The sequence below is a fragment of the Crocodylus siamensis genome, chromosome 2 (assembly GCF_052110815.1).
Source record: "Crocodylus siamensis isolate JL-2025a chromosome 2, ASM5211081v1, whole genome shotgun sequence".
Taxonomy (NCBI): domain Eukaryota; kingdom Metazoa; phylum Chordata; order Crocodylia; family Crocodylidae; genus Crocodylus; species Crocodylus siamensis.
This window is the reverse complement of record NC_143396.1, coordinates 108,172,531-108,185,892: the sequence shown is the minus strand read 5'-3', so window position 1 is coordinate 108,185,892 and position 13,362 is coordinate 108,172,531.

The window sequence follows — 13,362 nt, the reverse complement described above, 5'->3', positions numbered from 1 at the left end:
TACAGGGAAACGTTGCTCAATGAAATAGGGCTCAAAAGAAATAACATTGAGCTTTTTATTAGGTTTACAAAACACATTACCAATATTTTTACTGTATTTATTTAAAGATATTGAGCTAAATTTTGCATGGAAATGGATGCAGCTGGGTTGGATTTATTGCATCTGTTTATACCAGTGGTCATATTGAGTTAACTCACACCCAGTTTGAGCCTTTGGTTTTGCTGTTTCCAAGGCATAATCAGTCCTGAAGCATATAATATGTTAATATGAAGATATTTGTGTGAACTAAATACAGTGCATATAATTTGTATGAATTGACTCCAGTTTAATTGTTACTGTTTTACAAAGTCTTGGTAAATCAAAGCTCTGTTGTCTTCTATTCAATTTTACCTCTGAGTTTTGAAGGTTTATTTTTCCGCCCCCCCATTAAATTGTTGGTTCTTGATCCAGGAAAATGTTCATTCTAAACATGGAGATATATATATTAACTTCAGTGACAAGACTCTTATAATTTCAGTTGAACGTGTGCTTAAATGTCCTAGATTAGGGACTAAATGTACATTTTATATCATTTTAATTGACGGGATTACTGTCAGCTTCTCATTACTCAGTGCTCAGGTCCTTTCTTCTCCCCAAACAAGCAAATGCTTTTTAAAAAAATTAATTAATTCCATGAATCTGCTATACAGTATCATTTTTCCACTATATTAATGAAAGGTTGAACAGGATTAATTATTCAGAACAATTCAAAAGATTGTTCTTATATAGTTTTGATTTGAAATACATGCCTCATTAATCTTAAACTTATCAACCTGAAACATGAATAGAGTATACATGTTTTAGGGAGTGCTAACAGTTTATGCAACCATAAATTAAAATTGGTATGAAATATGTTGACAGCATGGAGAGGGTCCAGAGGAGGGCCAGTCGTATGATATGGGGACAACAGGGAAGGCCCTATGAGGAGAGGCTACGGGACCTGAACCTGTTCAGCCTCCAAAAGAGAAGGCTGAGGGGGGATCTTGTGGCCTGTTATAAACACTAGTCAGGGGGGATCAGCAGGCATTGGGGTAGTCACTGTTCCCCTGAGCACCGCCAGGAGTGACCAGGAATAACGGTCACAAGCTGGCAGAGGGAAGGTTTAGGTTAGATAACAGGAGGCGCTACTTCACAGTCAGGGTGGCTAGGGCCTGGAACCAGCTTCCAAGAGGAGTGGTGCAGGCTTAAACACCCCCTACCCTGGGGGTCTTTAAGAGGAGGTTAGATGAACATCTTGCTGGGGTCGTTTGACCCCAGTATTCTTTCCTGCCATGGCAGGGGGTTGGACTAGATGATCTGCTCAGGTCCCTTCCGACCCTAGAAACTATGAAACTATGTTTATTTGGACCTTTTAAGAGGCTTAGAAAGAACATGCTGATTGTATTAGAAACATAATCTTCCTGGACTTCCGGAAGGCTTTTGACACTGTCTCTCACCCTGTTCTCATTAAGAAACTGGGGGGCTGTGGTGTAGACACCCACACAGTCAGATGGGTCACCAACTGGCTGGAGGGCCGCACCCAGAGGGTGGTAGTAGATGGGTCCTTCTCAACCTGGAAGGACATGGGCAGTGGGGTTCCGCAGGGCTCGGTCCTCGGGCCCGCACTGTTCAACATCTTCATCAGCGATTTGGACGAGGGGGTAAAAAGCACCCTGTTCAAATTTGCTGATGACACTAAGATGTGGGGGGACGTGGGTACATTGGAAGGATGCAACAGGCTACAATCAGACCACGACAGGTTACAAGGGTGGGTGGACGAGAATAGGATGGCTTTCAACACAGACAAGTGCAAGGTGATGCACCTGGGGAGGAACAACTGGCACCATACCTACAGGTTGGGGAACTCCCCTTTCATCAGCACGGAGGCGGAAAGGGATTTGGGGGTCATCATTGACTCCAAGATAAACGTGGGCCGGCAGTGTGGAGAGGCAGTCAGGAAGGCCAACCGCACCTTGGCATGCATCCACAGATGCATCTCGAGTAGGTCCAAGGAGGTGATCCTCTCCCTCTGTGGCACTGGTCAGGCCGCAGCTGGAGTACTGCGTCCAGTTCTGGGCGCCACACTTCAAGAGGGATGTCGATAGCATGGAGAGGGTCCAGAGGAGGGCCACTCGTATGATCAGGGGACAGCAGGGCAGGCCCTATGAGGACAGGCTGCGGGACCTGAACCTGTTCAGCCTCCAAAAGAGAAGGCTGAGGGGGGATCTTGTGGCCTGTTATAAACTAGTTAGGGGGGATCAGCAGGCATTGGGGAAGTCACTGTTTCCCTGAGCACCACCAGGAGTGACCAGGAATAACAGTCACAAGCTGGCAGAGGGTAGATTTAGGTTAGATATCAGAAGGCGCTACTTCACAGTCAGGGCGGCTAGGATCTGGAACCAGCTTCCAAGAGAGGTGGTGCAGGCTCCTACCCTGGAGGTGTTTAAGAGGAGGTTAGATGAACATCTTGCTGGGGTCATTTGACCCCAGTATTCTTTCCTGCCATGGCAGGGGGTCGGACTAGATGATCTGCTCAGGTCCCTTCTGACCCTACAAACTATGAAACTATGAAACTATAAAGACATGAAGCATGCCAGATTTAATGATTTTTAAATAAGAAAATAATGAGATGTTGAAAAGTCAAAAAGAGCTATAAGGTGAAGAGACAGAAGTATTCAAATGCAGTAGATTCATACATTAGGAGAGGGAGAAAAATGAGAATAAAGGCACCTGGCAGGCATGCATTTAAAGGTGTGATGGGATAAATTTTGGGATCAGGATCTTGGGCTTCTTCTGCACTGGCAAGTTGAAAGCCAGGTGCCTTACAATCAGTTGAATCCTACCTAGTTCTGGGACCACCCCAGTGCTATTCCCACAGCCAGCTGACAATCAGCTGATCACCAGGACTGGGACTGCATGGGGGATCCAATCAGTCCTGGTGTGGTGCCTTGAGCTGGCTGACATCAGCTGATTGTTGGTTAGATCAGGACCATACTGGAACTCCAGCTGGCCATGGTATGTCCTTGGAGCTGGCCAATGATCGGGTAATTGTCAGGCTCTGGGAACTGTACTGTGTGGTTGGTTTGAGCTCTGATGAGCTCCTGATTCCGCCGATGACCAACTGATTGATCACTCGCAGGGACAGCGTTGTGACTAGTTAGAGCTCTGGTGCAGTCCCAGAGCCAGTTGATTGTGGCCAGCCTTGGTGTGGTCTTGGATCCAGGCAAAAGCTGATTGTTGGCCAACGGGCACCTCACTGAAGCCCATAGGAGACCCCAGTGAAGTCCTAACCCTGCCAAATGTTCAATGTAATGTGCCATGAAACCAGCCATAAAAATATTACAGTTTTTGTGGAATATTTTTGTGGTGTCATTAATTGCCTAAATGTGTGGCTGGGTTACTATTTAAGATGCAAAATTGTGTCTTAAGTATAACATTCACCAGGGGCCTAAGTGTAATCTCCTGGCCAAATTTCAGGTTTGGTTCCTACCTATTAAATTTTCTACTATAATTGAAATTCAAAAACCGTTTTTTTTCCATTACCTAATACTGTATTAGATAATGGATAATCTACTTCTTAATTTTTTTTTAAAGCTGTCTGCATTTCAGTGATGGGTACAAGTGTTACCATATAGTTATTTCTCTTCCTTGATCAGATGACTCATAGACCTACAAAGAGTTTTCAAAATGAACGAATACACACTTCCAGCACATATGAGTATGTGATTTTGTGAACTTCCTCGTTTTATTTATTTGTGAACATTTCTGTAAAGAAAAGAATGGCTTTATGAATAGTCACATAAAATGACTGAAATGACATGAACATGATACTGATTCAAATATAATTGAATGAAATTTTGCAAGTACTTTAGCCAGCTTTAGTTCTGCTTATACTATTACATTTCTGGCTCTATGTAACATGGAATGCTTTTTATGTATACTTTCATCCTCTAGTAATGAGGAAAATGGTTAGGGTGGAAATGTTCAGAACTCAAAACTAATCCCTTCAGCATATTTGGGAGGTATAGAAGGGAAATCTTGAAAGGTTTTTGCAACTTGAAGTATTGGCCATGAAGCCCTTCAATGACAACCTTCACATTCTTGATTTTGTTGAGACCTAGAAGGTGCGTCTACATGAGATGCTACTGTGCAGTGGTTACTGTACATTTATTTAGTACTTGTATAAGTACTAATAAATGTGCAGTAACTGGAGTTACTACACAGTAGCACTGGTGAACATATTTTAAGTGACACTACTGCGTAGTAACATGTTAGCACTGTCAGTGCTGCGATGCTGTACTGCACAGTATTATTCAGTGACTGCGCAGTCAGTGTCTCATGTAGACATGCCCAGATTACACTAATTGAAAGTGTCTCAGTGATTAAGGACTCCTTTAGTGCTCCATCCAGACATGGGCAAATATGTAAAAACAAGATGCAACATAAATAGCTTAAACAGGACAGGGTCGTGTATTGGCATTTATCATACCCTGCCTCTCAACACTAGAGCAGTTCCTAAGACTGACATTCATTTGCAAATATATTTATGAATTTCAAAACACAAATGACAAGTTCAGAAGAGATGTTATGTAATAAATTTGGGGAAAGGGCCATACATTGATATATGCTTTTAATAAATGATCATCGTTTACTTAAACGGCAATAACTTTCATATTAAATCTAGGTTAATTCATTATGTGACACTCAAAGCATTCAGTGTTGTTTTCTCAGATTACCGTGTGCTACAGCACAGTGTGCTGAGAAAATGTCTTGTCACCCTCAAACTGAGATTCAGGAAACAGAAGGGCTTTTAGTAGGAGAAAATTCAGGAAGTTAATACTGTCAAAGTGTTTTGCTGAACAGCTTATTCCTGATCTAGTGTGAAAATGAATTGACTGGAATATTTAATAATTGGGAAACTAGATAACTGATTATTAGGATAAGCCTCACAGTCCCCCTAAAGCTTTATCATGTCTAGTTCAGGTGTTGTTAACCATGTAGTCATAATAGCTCAGAACAACTTTGGACACATATGTCTCTTTCCTTTGGGAACCTATGATCAATGACATTACTATTTTTATTTAGCAGTTGAACCAAAACATCAAAATAAAATAATTTTAAAACAAGAAATAGGCTACATGCCTACTTAAGTACATTGCATCCTATCTTACATTCTTATATGCTAACATAGATGGAACTCACTTTTGAGTTACAAGAACAAGACAGAATCAAGTCATATTCTCTTTGGCTGGTCCCATGCTAGTGACTACTGAAATATGCATATTATATATCAGTGTACTGTGCTGACCAAGATGCATCTAGTGTGGATATAGTTTAAGTTTTCATTTGGGATTAGTCTGAATTTTGGTTGAAAGCTCCTGAGTAGCAATGGGACTATGCTGAATATGAATAGTTCATCCATCTCCATAGTTTTTGTTCTTTTTTTTTCATTTTTGTAGTAACTGGTACTATTGTGGTGCTTTAAAAAATTGAATGAATTGGCATAATATAATGACTTATTGCTAACTGTGCTTTCTTCAACACTTTTTTGAAAACAAAAGGCTAAGCCTGAGGAGACCAACTTTAAACAAGACGTAATAAATTTAAAATTTCTCTCTGCAGCTGCACTAAACATTTTATCTATAAAAATACTTGTGTGTAAGTGAACACACTTGTGTTCCTATGAGCAGTAGGGAGGGCACATGGATTGTTTAGGAAGAGAGCATTTTTCTTGGCAGTTGAAGATGAAGCACATACTTGTTTTGAAATGAGGCAACTTGAAAGTGTCATTAACAAGCACTAACCTGTTATTTATCTGAATAAATAATAGCAGCATATGGAACATTAAAAATTACATCAGTTACTTTTATGATGTTGAAATATAAACCATAGGATAAATTTATAAAAGCTGGTGCAAGGCCAGAAATGCTAGCAAAGAGGTGTGCTGTGACATGGTGATTTATCCAAGTGGGAGATGGACAGAAGTATCATCCTGGACTTCTTGAAGGTGGGAGATGTCATTGATTCATAGATGCTAGGTTCAGAAGGGACTTCAACAGATCATTGAGTGTGATCCCCTGCCCTGGGCAGGAAAGAGTGCTGGGGTCAGATGACCCCAGTCAGATGCCCAAAGAGCCCCCAAGGGGTCACTGAGGGGAAGTTTTTAAAGCTTCCATTGGAGAAAAAAAAAGCTTTATCTAGCATGCTCTTCAAGAGAACTGGCCTACCTACATGAACTGCATTAGGTGCTGTAGCCCCTCTTGCTGTAAATGAGGTTAGGCTCATTTGCCCAACTGTATCCTCCTCCCTGCTCAATTTTTCCACTCCCGTGGCATAATTTGAGTGCTCTGACCCCTTGTGTTTAAGGGTCCTTCAGGAAAATTGGAGATGAGTGTTGAAAATGCCAAGACTTGATGTTAGGAAACTCACTGATACAACAGAAATAATAATATTTTAAAGTTGTTGTTAGCCCAGCAAAGCACTAAAGACAATTTTTCTGCAAAGGATGGACGGAAGGTAGGTTTTTTTTAATATGTGGCTTTTCACTTCACCTTCAGCTCTAAGTTTTCTTTTGTCAAGTATAAAATGACAAGTACATGAACCAAGGGGTTTTTTTTTTGCCTTGTAAATGACAGCAGATATCTCATCGCTCCTCCCCTCTCCCCCTTCCCACCTCCCCAGAGTTATCTTTTTTTATTTTTCCACTGTGGAATAAATGAAGAATGCAACAGTTAGGACTCTGAGGGAAGCATATTCAGTGTACTCTGAAAATACAGAGTTAACACCTTAAATATCTATTAATTGGCATGATCTAACAGAAAATATCTAAACAACATGAGCCAAGGAGGTTGCAGATTCTATTTTCAGGACTGGTTGATCTATTTAGAACAAATACTTGCAGAAAGGCAGTACTCCTTGCCTTTTCCCATTCCCTCACAACAAACACTAAACAATGTTGAGGATAGAAAAAAGAACAGCTCATTTTAATAATTTCCTTATTGCTCACATTCTTAGTCCCTTTGTCAGCCTACCTGTCTTCTAACAAATAATGCAGGCCACAGGAGGCACCATTGTTGTAAGGGTAGAGGCATTTTCTACAGTAGATGAGGAAAGATGAAAGAAGTAAGATGGATCATCCTACATTACTACTTTTTATCAGGAAAATAACACCTATCTACATACAAGGGAAAGGGTGTTTCTTATTCTACTCCTTTGCCAAGTACTCTAGTTCCCCATCACAGAACATCATAGTTTTAGGGACTTAGGAAATTATATTGTGATTTAGGTACTGGAGAGGCAGGAGTAACTTTCAGACTGGATCGTTTCTTTCTTCCTCCTGTCTGATCTCCACAACAGCATTTTTAGCCAGAGAATAGAGATGTCTTTGGATAAGTACAGATGGTCAAAAAGCCTGAGGCTGAATCAATTCAATCTTCATAGGCTAGTCTAAGCTGCATAGATTGAACCGATAAGCAAGTGAACATGGAGCTGTACTTTTGATTCCAGAAGTGCAGCTCCATGCTTCAGTGGCCCAGACTAGAAGCAAGGGGGTGCTAGACCGTGCCACCCTGCTCTGCAAGAGCAGACAGATTTGGCCCAGGATAGCCCACCCACTCTGAAAGGTGGGGTTTGCAGGGACATACAAAGCACCCTGGGATGCTGGGGGACTGTGAGTTAACTTGAATCTGGAGGGGATCTTGGACTGTTCAATAAACCTATTTAACCTAAATAAGTTAAGTCTGATGCTACATTCATCCAGGTTTATCTTTAGACAATTTTTGCTCATTTTGAAAACAGTTCATATGCCCTGAATTTCTGTTGTGTTACAGATTTGAACCATTTTCTAGTCATTTATACAGGCTTATGCATAAATTTGGCCCCTAGCCTTCAAGTTCATGTTAATGTAATACATGTTTCCCACTTGGCTGAAATGTCAGCTAGAAACTGGCATTCTTCAATTGACAAATTATACATATATATGTCAGCAGGACCAGATGAACTTCATCTGAGAGTGCTGAAAGAGCTGGCCAAAGTCATTGAATAACCCAAAATTCATGGCACTCTGGAGAAGCTCCTGAGGATTGGAAGAGGGCCAATGTAATTCCCATCTTCATGAAGCTGATTTGGATGTTGGAGTGAAGAGCTCACTGGCCAAGTTCGTGGACAACATACACTTGAAGATAGGCTATAGATACAGGCAGACATAGACAGGCTGGCAAATTGGGCAGATCAGAACCAGATGAAGTTCAACATCAGGAAATGTAAAATGCTCCACCTGGGAGCAAACAATCTCCTGCGCACCTACAGGCATGGCAACGCCAATTTGACCAACACTATGAATGAAAGGGACCTGGGGGTTGTCAAAGATCAAAGTCTTTGATTTCAGATGCCGATGGCAAAAGGTCAGATGGCAAAAGGTCAGAAGCTAACACAACAAACTCTGTAATTATAATTTATCCCTCTGTATTAACAGTGCTGCATATACACGCCCCTGTCTGTGCCTCATTTCTAATCACTTGAGTCTCTTGCCAGCCCGTCTATCTCTGTCGTTATCTTTCTTATCAAGAGCTCTCGGTAATCTGCAGACTGCAATGGCTTATATGAATCGTTCGAAATCTGTAACAAGCAAGGTTATTATCCACCCTATAATTGCTGGTTAACATGATATCTGCATGCAGTAACTGAATAAATCAACTCCTCTGCCTATGCTGCAGCACATCAGTAGCATAAGTAAAATAAACTTTCTGTGTAACCAATATGCTGTGTTTAAACCATCTGACTCCTGCTCACCGTTATCACCCACCTGTCCGGTTATAAATCCACCTCCTCGCGCCAAGCCGGTCGTGCTGACCCAGGCTCGCAGGTCAAGGGTGCACTGGCATTAGGGGCGCAACAGGGGTAATAAAAGACCACAATATGAACATGAGCTGGCAGTGCAACACCATAGCCAGCATAATAATACCCAGGTATGCATCAATCGATGCATCTCCAGCAAAACCAAAGAAGTGATGATAGCACTCTACTTGGCATTGGTGAGATCGCAGCTGGAGTACTGCATCCAATTCTGGGTGCTGCACTTTAACAAGAACGTGGTAAAACTTGAGAGAGGCCAGAGAAGGGATACCCATATGGTCAGAGACTTGCACAGCAAGCTATACGAGGAAAGACTTAGGGACCTGGGACTCTTCAGCCTGAAAAAGAGAAGGCTGAAAGGGGACTTGATAGCAGCATACTGCTATATTGGAGGTGTACATCAAGGGCTCAGTGAATAACTGTTCACAAGGGGAAAACTAGGAGTAACTGTCCCAAACCCCTTGAAGACTGTTTTAGGATCAACATAAGGAAAAACCTCACAGCTATGGTTTCCAGACTGTGGAATAAGCTCCCTCCAGAGCTTGATTGCAGGTGGTGCAATCGCCTACCCTGGAAATCTTCAAGAGGAGACTTATGTTGCTGGAGTCACCTGACCCCTGTTGTCTTTCATCCTTGGCGCAGGGGGCTCGACCCAATGGTCTTCCAAGGTCCCTTTTGGCCCTACAATCTATGAATCTATGACAACTAGATCAAGTTCCTGACTCTACTCCTACGAAAGGCTTGTCTTTCTACTCAGCTCAAAAATGTAAGAAAATCAGCTGTCCAGATCACTTGGGATATTTCCATAGAACAGTAAAGATCCATAGAATACTGCTCGATTGAGAACTACTGCTGTGTATTACAAAACAAATAAATATTACTGTAAGGGGTTACATGTACCCTGTTTAACTGATCACTGTAACTTTGTCTTATGAACGACTGGTCCCGCCCAAGACTGGAGGGTGAACCATAGTGGTGAGCAGCAAGTGGGGACTGCCTGTAGACACTGGTGTCAGTGTCAGCACCAGCAAGCAGTGAGCGGGGATTACCCACAGATGCTGGTGCCAGTGGCAGCGAGTGGTGAGCAGGGACTGCCCGCAGACACTGGTGCTGGTGGCAAGCAGGGACTGCCCACAGATGCTGGTATCAGTGGCGGCGAGTGGAGACTGCCTGCAGATGCCAGCATTAGTGTCAGCAGTGGTGAGCAGGGACTGCCCGCAGATGCTGGCATCAGTGTTGGCGGGGGGCTGCGGTGAGCCCCTATGGCCCTCCCTGCGTGTCGCCTATGCTTTGTCTCATTTTCAAGCTCCTTTACGTTGATCTACTTCTCTCAGTTGGTCTATTCTGTCTACCATTTTCACCCGCTAGGCTTTTTGGTATATTTGATCCAACTCTGTGTTTTCTTTCAGAGTGACAGGCCTCTGGGGCAGGGACTGCTATCATTTTGGCTAAAACTCCAAGTGCATTGTCAGTACTTAAAAAAAGATGAAGCACTTCGTTTGTTTATATTTATTCAGCAACACTGAATAGAGCATTTAACAAATAATATTCTTTGTACCAATTTTCTTGAGGCCTGCAGAGCACAAAATACTCATGATTTACCATGTAGTTTTATTTTCTTAAAATTCAGGAAATGTTAACATATGCCTTTAACATTTTCTGTAACCACATCTTTCCATCATATTCTTTAGGAAGTCTGGGCATTTTGTGCTACCAAATTTTTTTCCCATTGCATTGATAAATACTGCAAAAGTAACAAACAGGATCAAAAGATTAAAATGGAGGTTTTAGTAGTTAGCTATGTGCTGAGGCCATCAGAAGAAGATGCAAAGGTGACAGGAAGATGAAATGCCAAACAAAGACTAAGTATTATTTTTGTGTGTTCTAGTTCAGTGATTGGAGGGAAAGATGACAAATAGATTACCCTTTCAATGAGCAGGCAAAGACATAAATACCAAGATATGTGACCTATCAGTGGGTCAAATATAATATGCATGTGTATGTGTATGTATATGTATATAAAGTATGCGTGTGTTTGTGTGTATGTATTTGTGTAGCAGACAAATGGCAACCATTATGCAAAACAAACACAAAAATTTGTGAGTTGAAGAGGTGGGAATTATAAATAAGATGACCTGGTGCCTTTTCATACATTGAACACCTTTTAAAAGAAATGTTTACTAACTCTTCTGCCTCCAGTGACATCCAGAGCCATTGTGCAAAAGGGGAAAAGCATTACTGAAATGATGGTTTATGCTTAGCCATCTTTTATTGCTGGTATTAGTTTAACAAAGGTTTTGTATTTGTAATTAGAATTGATTTAGAGCATCTTTTGAAAAGAGATTGTCTATCCGGATTGTTTTTTTCAGTTCCTGAAATCTCTAATGCTCCTTCTAATCATCAAATAGCTGAAGTTGAAATTAAATTTAAGAAGGTCTACTTGTGAAATATTCAGGATGTAGAACTATATTTTAAAGTGGTGGTTAATTCTGAAGATATTGTTATTTTTTTACACAGGAACTTAGTGTTATTTAGTCAGATATATAACAGTGGAAATGATGCAGAAGATCCTATTGAAAAATTTAGTGATACATTTTGCTAAATTCAGTCAGAATTTCTACACCAGATTTGGCCATCCATTCAAGTCAGTGTCCCTAAAATAATCTTTATTAGTGTACCCCAAACTAATCATGAAAGCATTTAAATTTAACAGACAATACCAGCAAGCAGGGAAACCCAGCTCCAGTCTTCTGTCATTGTTAGAACCCCGGTGTTAATGAATTAATGTAGTAATAATCCTAATTGGCTTTCTGCAGATGAAGAGATTTCTTACAGGGTGGTGCATCCCAAGTGGTGAAGAACCCATTTTATGGCATTGTACAGTACAAGGATGTAGGTCTGTGAGGGAGGAGTGGGCTACAGGACTTCACTATCATTATCAGTGTCCAGGTTTGGGGGAAGACCCAGACAAGGCATCTGAAAGCAATCAGTCTATCCATCTCAGCCTTAGGAAGTATCAGTTGAAGGATTCCTAGCAGTGTATTGAGTATGTCTATGACTCGCTAAGCCAATTTCCATAAAACCATTCCCCATAACATCACGTACAATCCTCTAGCAGTGCTGTGGTCTGCAGCTCCTCTTACCATGACTCCATAAGCCTAGACTACTTTTTCTTGCAGTTTGGTACTGAATTGCTTTTCAGAGAGGTCAACACCTATCTTCTAAGTGTCTTTCAGTGTAGGTCGGAAGGCTGTATATTCTAAAGCAGAGGTTGACAACATTTGGCCTGCTGAGCCACTCAATATGGCCCATGGAGCCAAAGGGTTTCTGTGGCATTCTGGAGACGGAGAGTTTTGCCTATACTGGGGCCAGGCAACAAGCACTATGTCAGGACTAGCTGACTGACAGCTGTGCCCATACTGCAGCTGGAGATGGGAAGAAGCAGCAATACCTTCTTGTTGACCACTTTCTGGCCATAACTCCAAAACATTGCCAGCCACTGCTCCTATGGCGCACATTCAATTCCAGAGCTCCTTAATGGCCTGCTGAGGATAATTCCTGTTTTTCTGCACTTTTTCTTAGTAGCTGGACTGGCTAGATTTTGTGAGTGTAAGAAAAAAGATCTGTCTCCAAGTGAACTATGCTTAAAGAGAACTTGATGGCATAGTTTTGTGGCTATGATCTCCAGCATAGCAGTCATCAGTAGAGATATAATGGCCCAGTGGGATCCCCCCAGTTGCTCCTTCAGGAGTTCTGTTTATGTGCAGTAGGCAAAAAATGATAGGGCATACCTTTTAAACTGAGTTTGTTATAATTTTGAACAAAAGTATTAACCATAGTAATAATTATTAGGATATTAGTAATGATTTGGTATTGTGAGGTGTTTTGTAAAAGCTATAGAATCAGGGCAGAACTTCTTGTGGCATCATAGTTGGCCTGTGTAGTGATTTAGTCCATGCTTGTTTGTTTTTTGGCTTTTTTTGTTGTAAAATGCTTTTTTCCCTTTCCAAATGTGTTGCCACATTGTTATCCGGATGTTGTATCATTCATTATTGGGAAACTGAACTATTATATTTCATCCTTATGAGAAAGTTAAAATGGGGCATTAAAAGATTGCATGTTATTTGAGCCAAGCATTGATCCTATTTAAACCTTAACTCAAGAACAGATTTAATGCTTTATGAAATGTCCATTCATGAGACTTGCTCATTGGATGAAATCCTCACTTCACTACAAGCAATAGAAGTTTTACCTTTTACTTCATAGGAGCCAGAATGTGTCAATTATTTCCTACTGTTTCTTCAGGAATATCCTCAGAATGGGTTAATAAGAGGAATTCTGCTGATTTCAGTAGAGCTGACCCTGGTTATTTGTTTATTCGATGATAACAAGAATGCATCAACATGTTAAAGTAGCATGATATATGGTATCAAGTGTAAAAGAAAAAATCCCTTACGATGTACTCTTTTCGTAATATTTTATCATGATTTT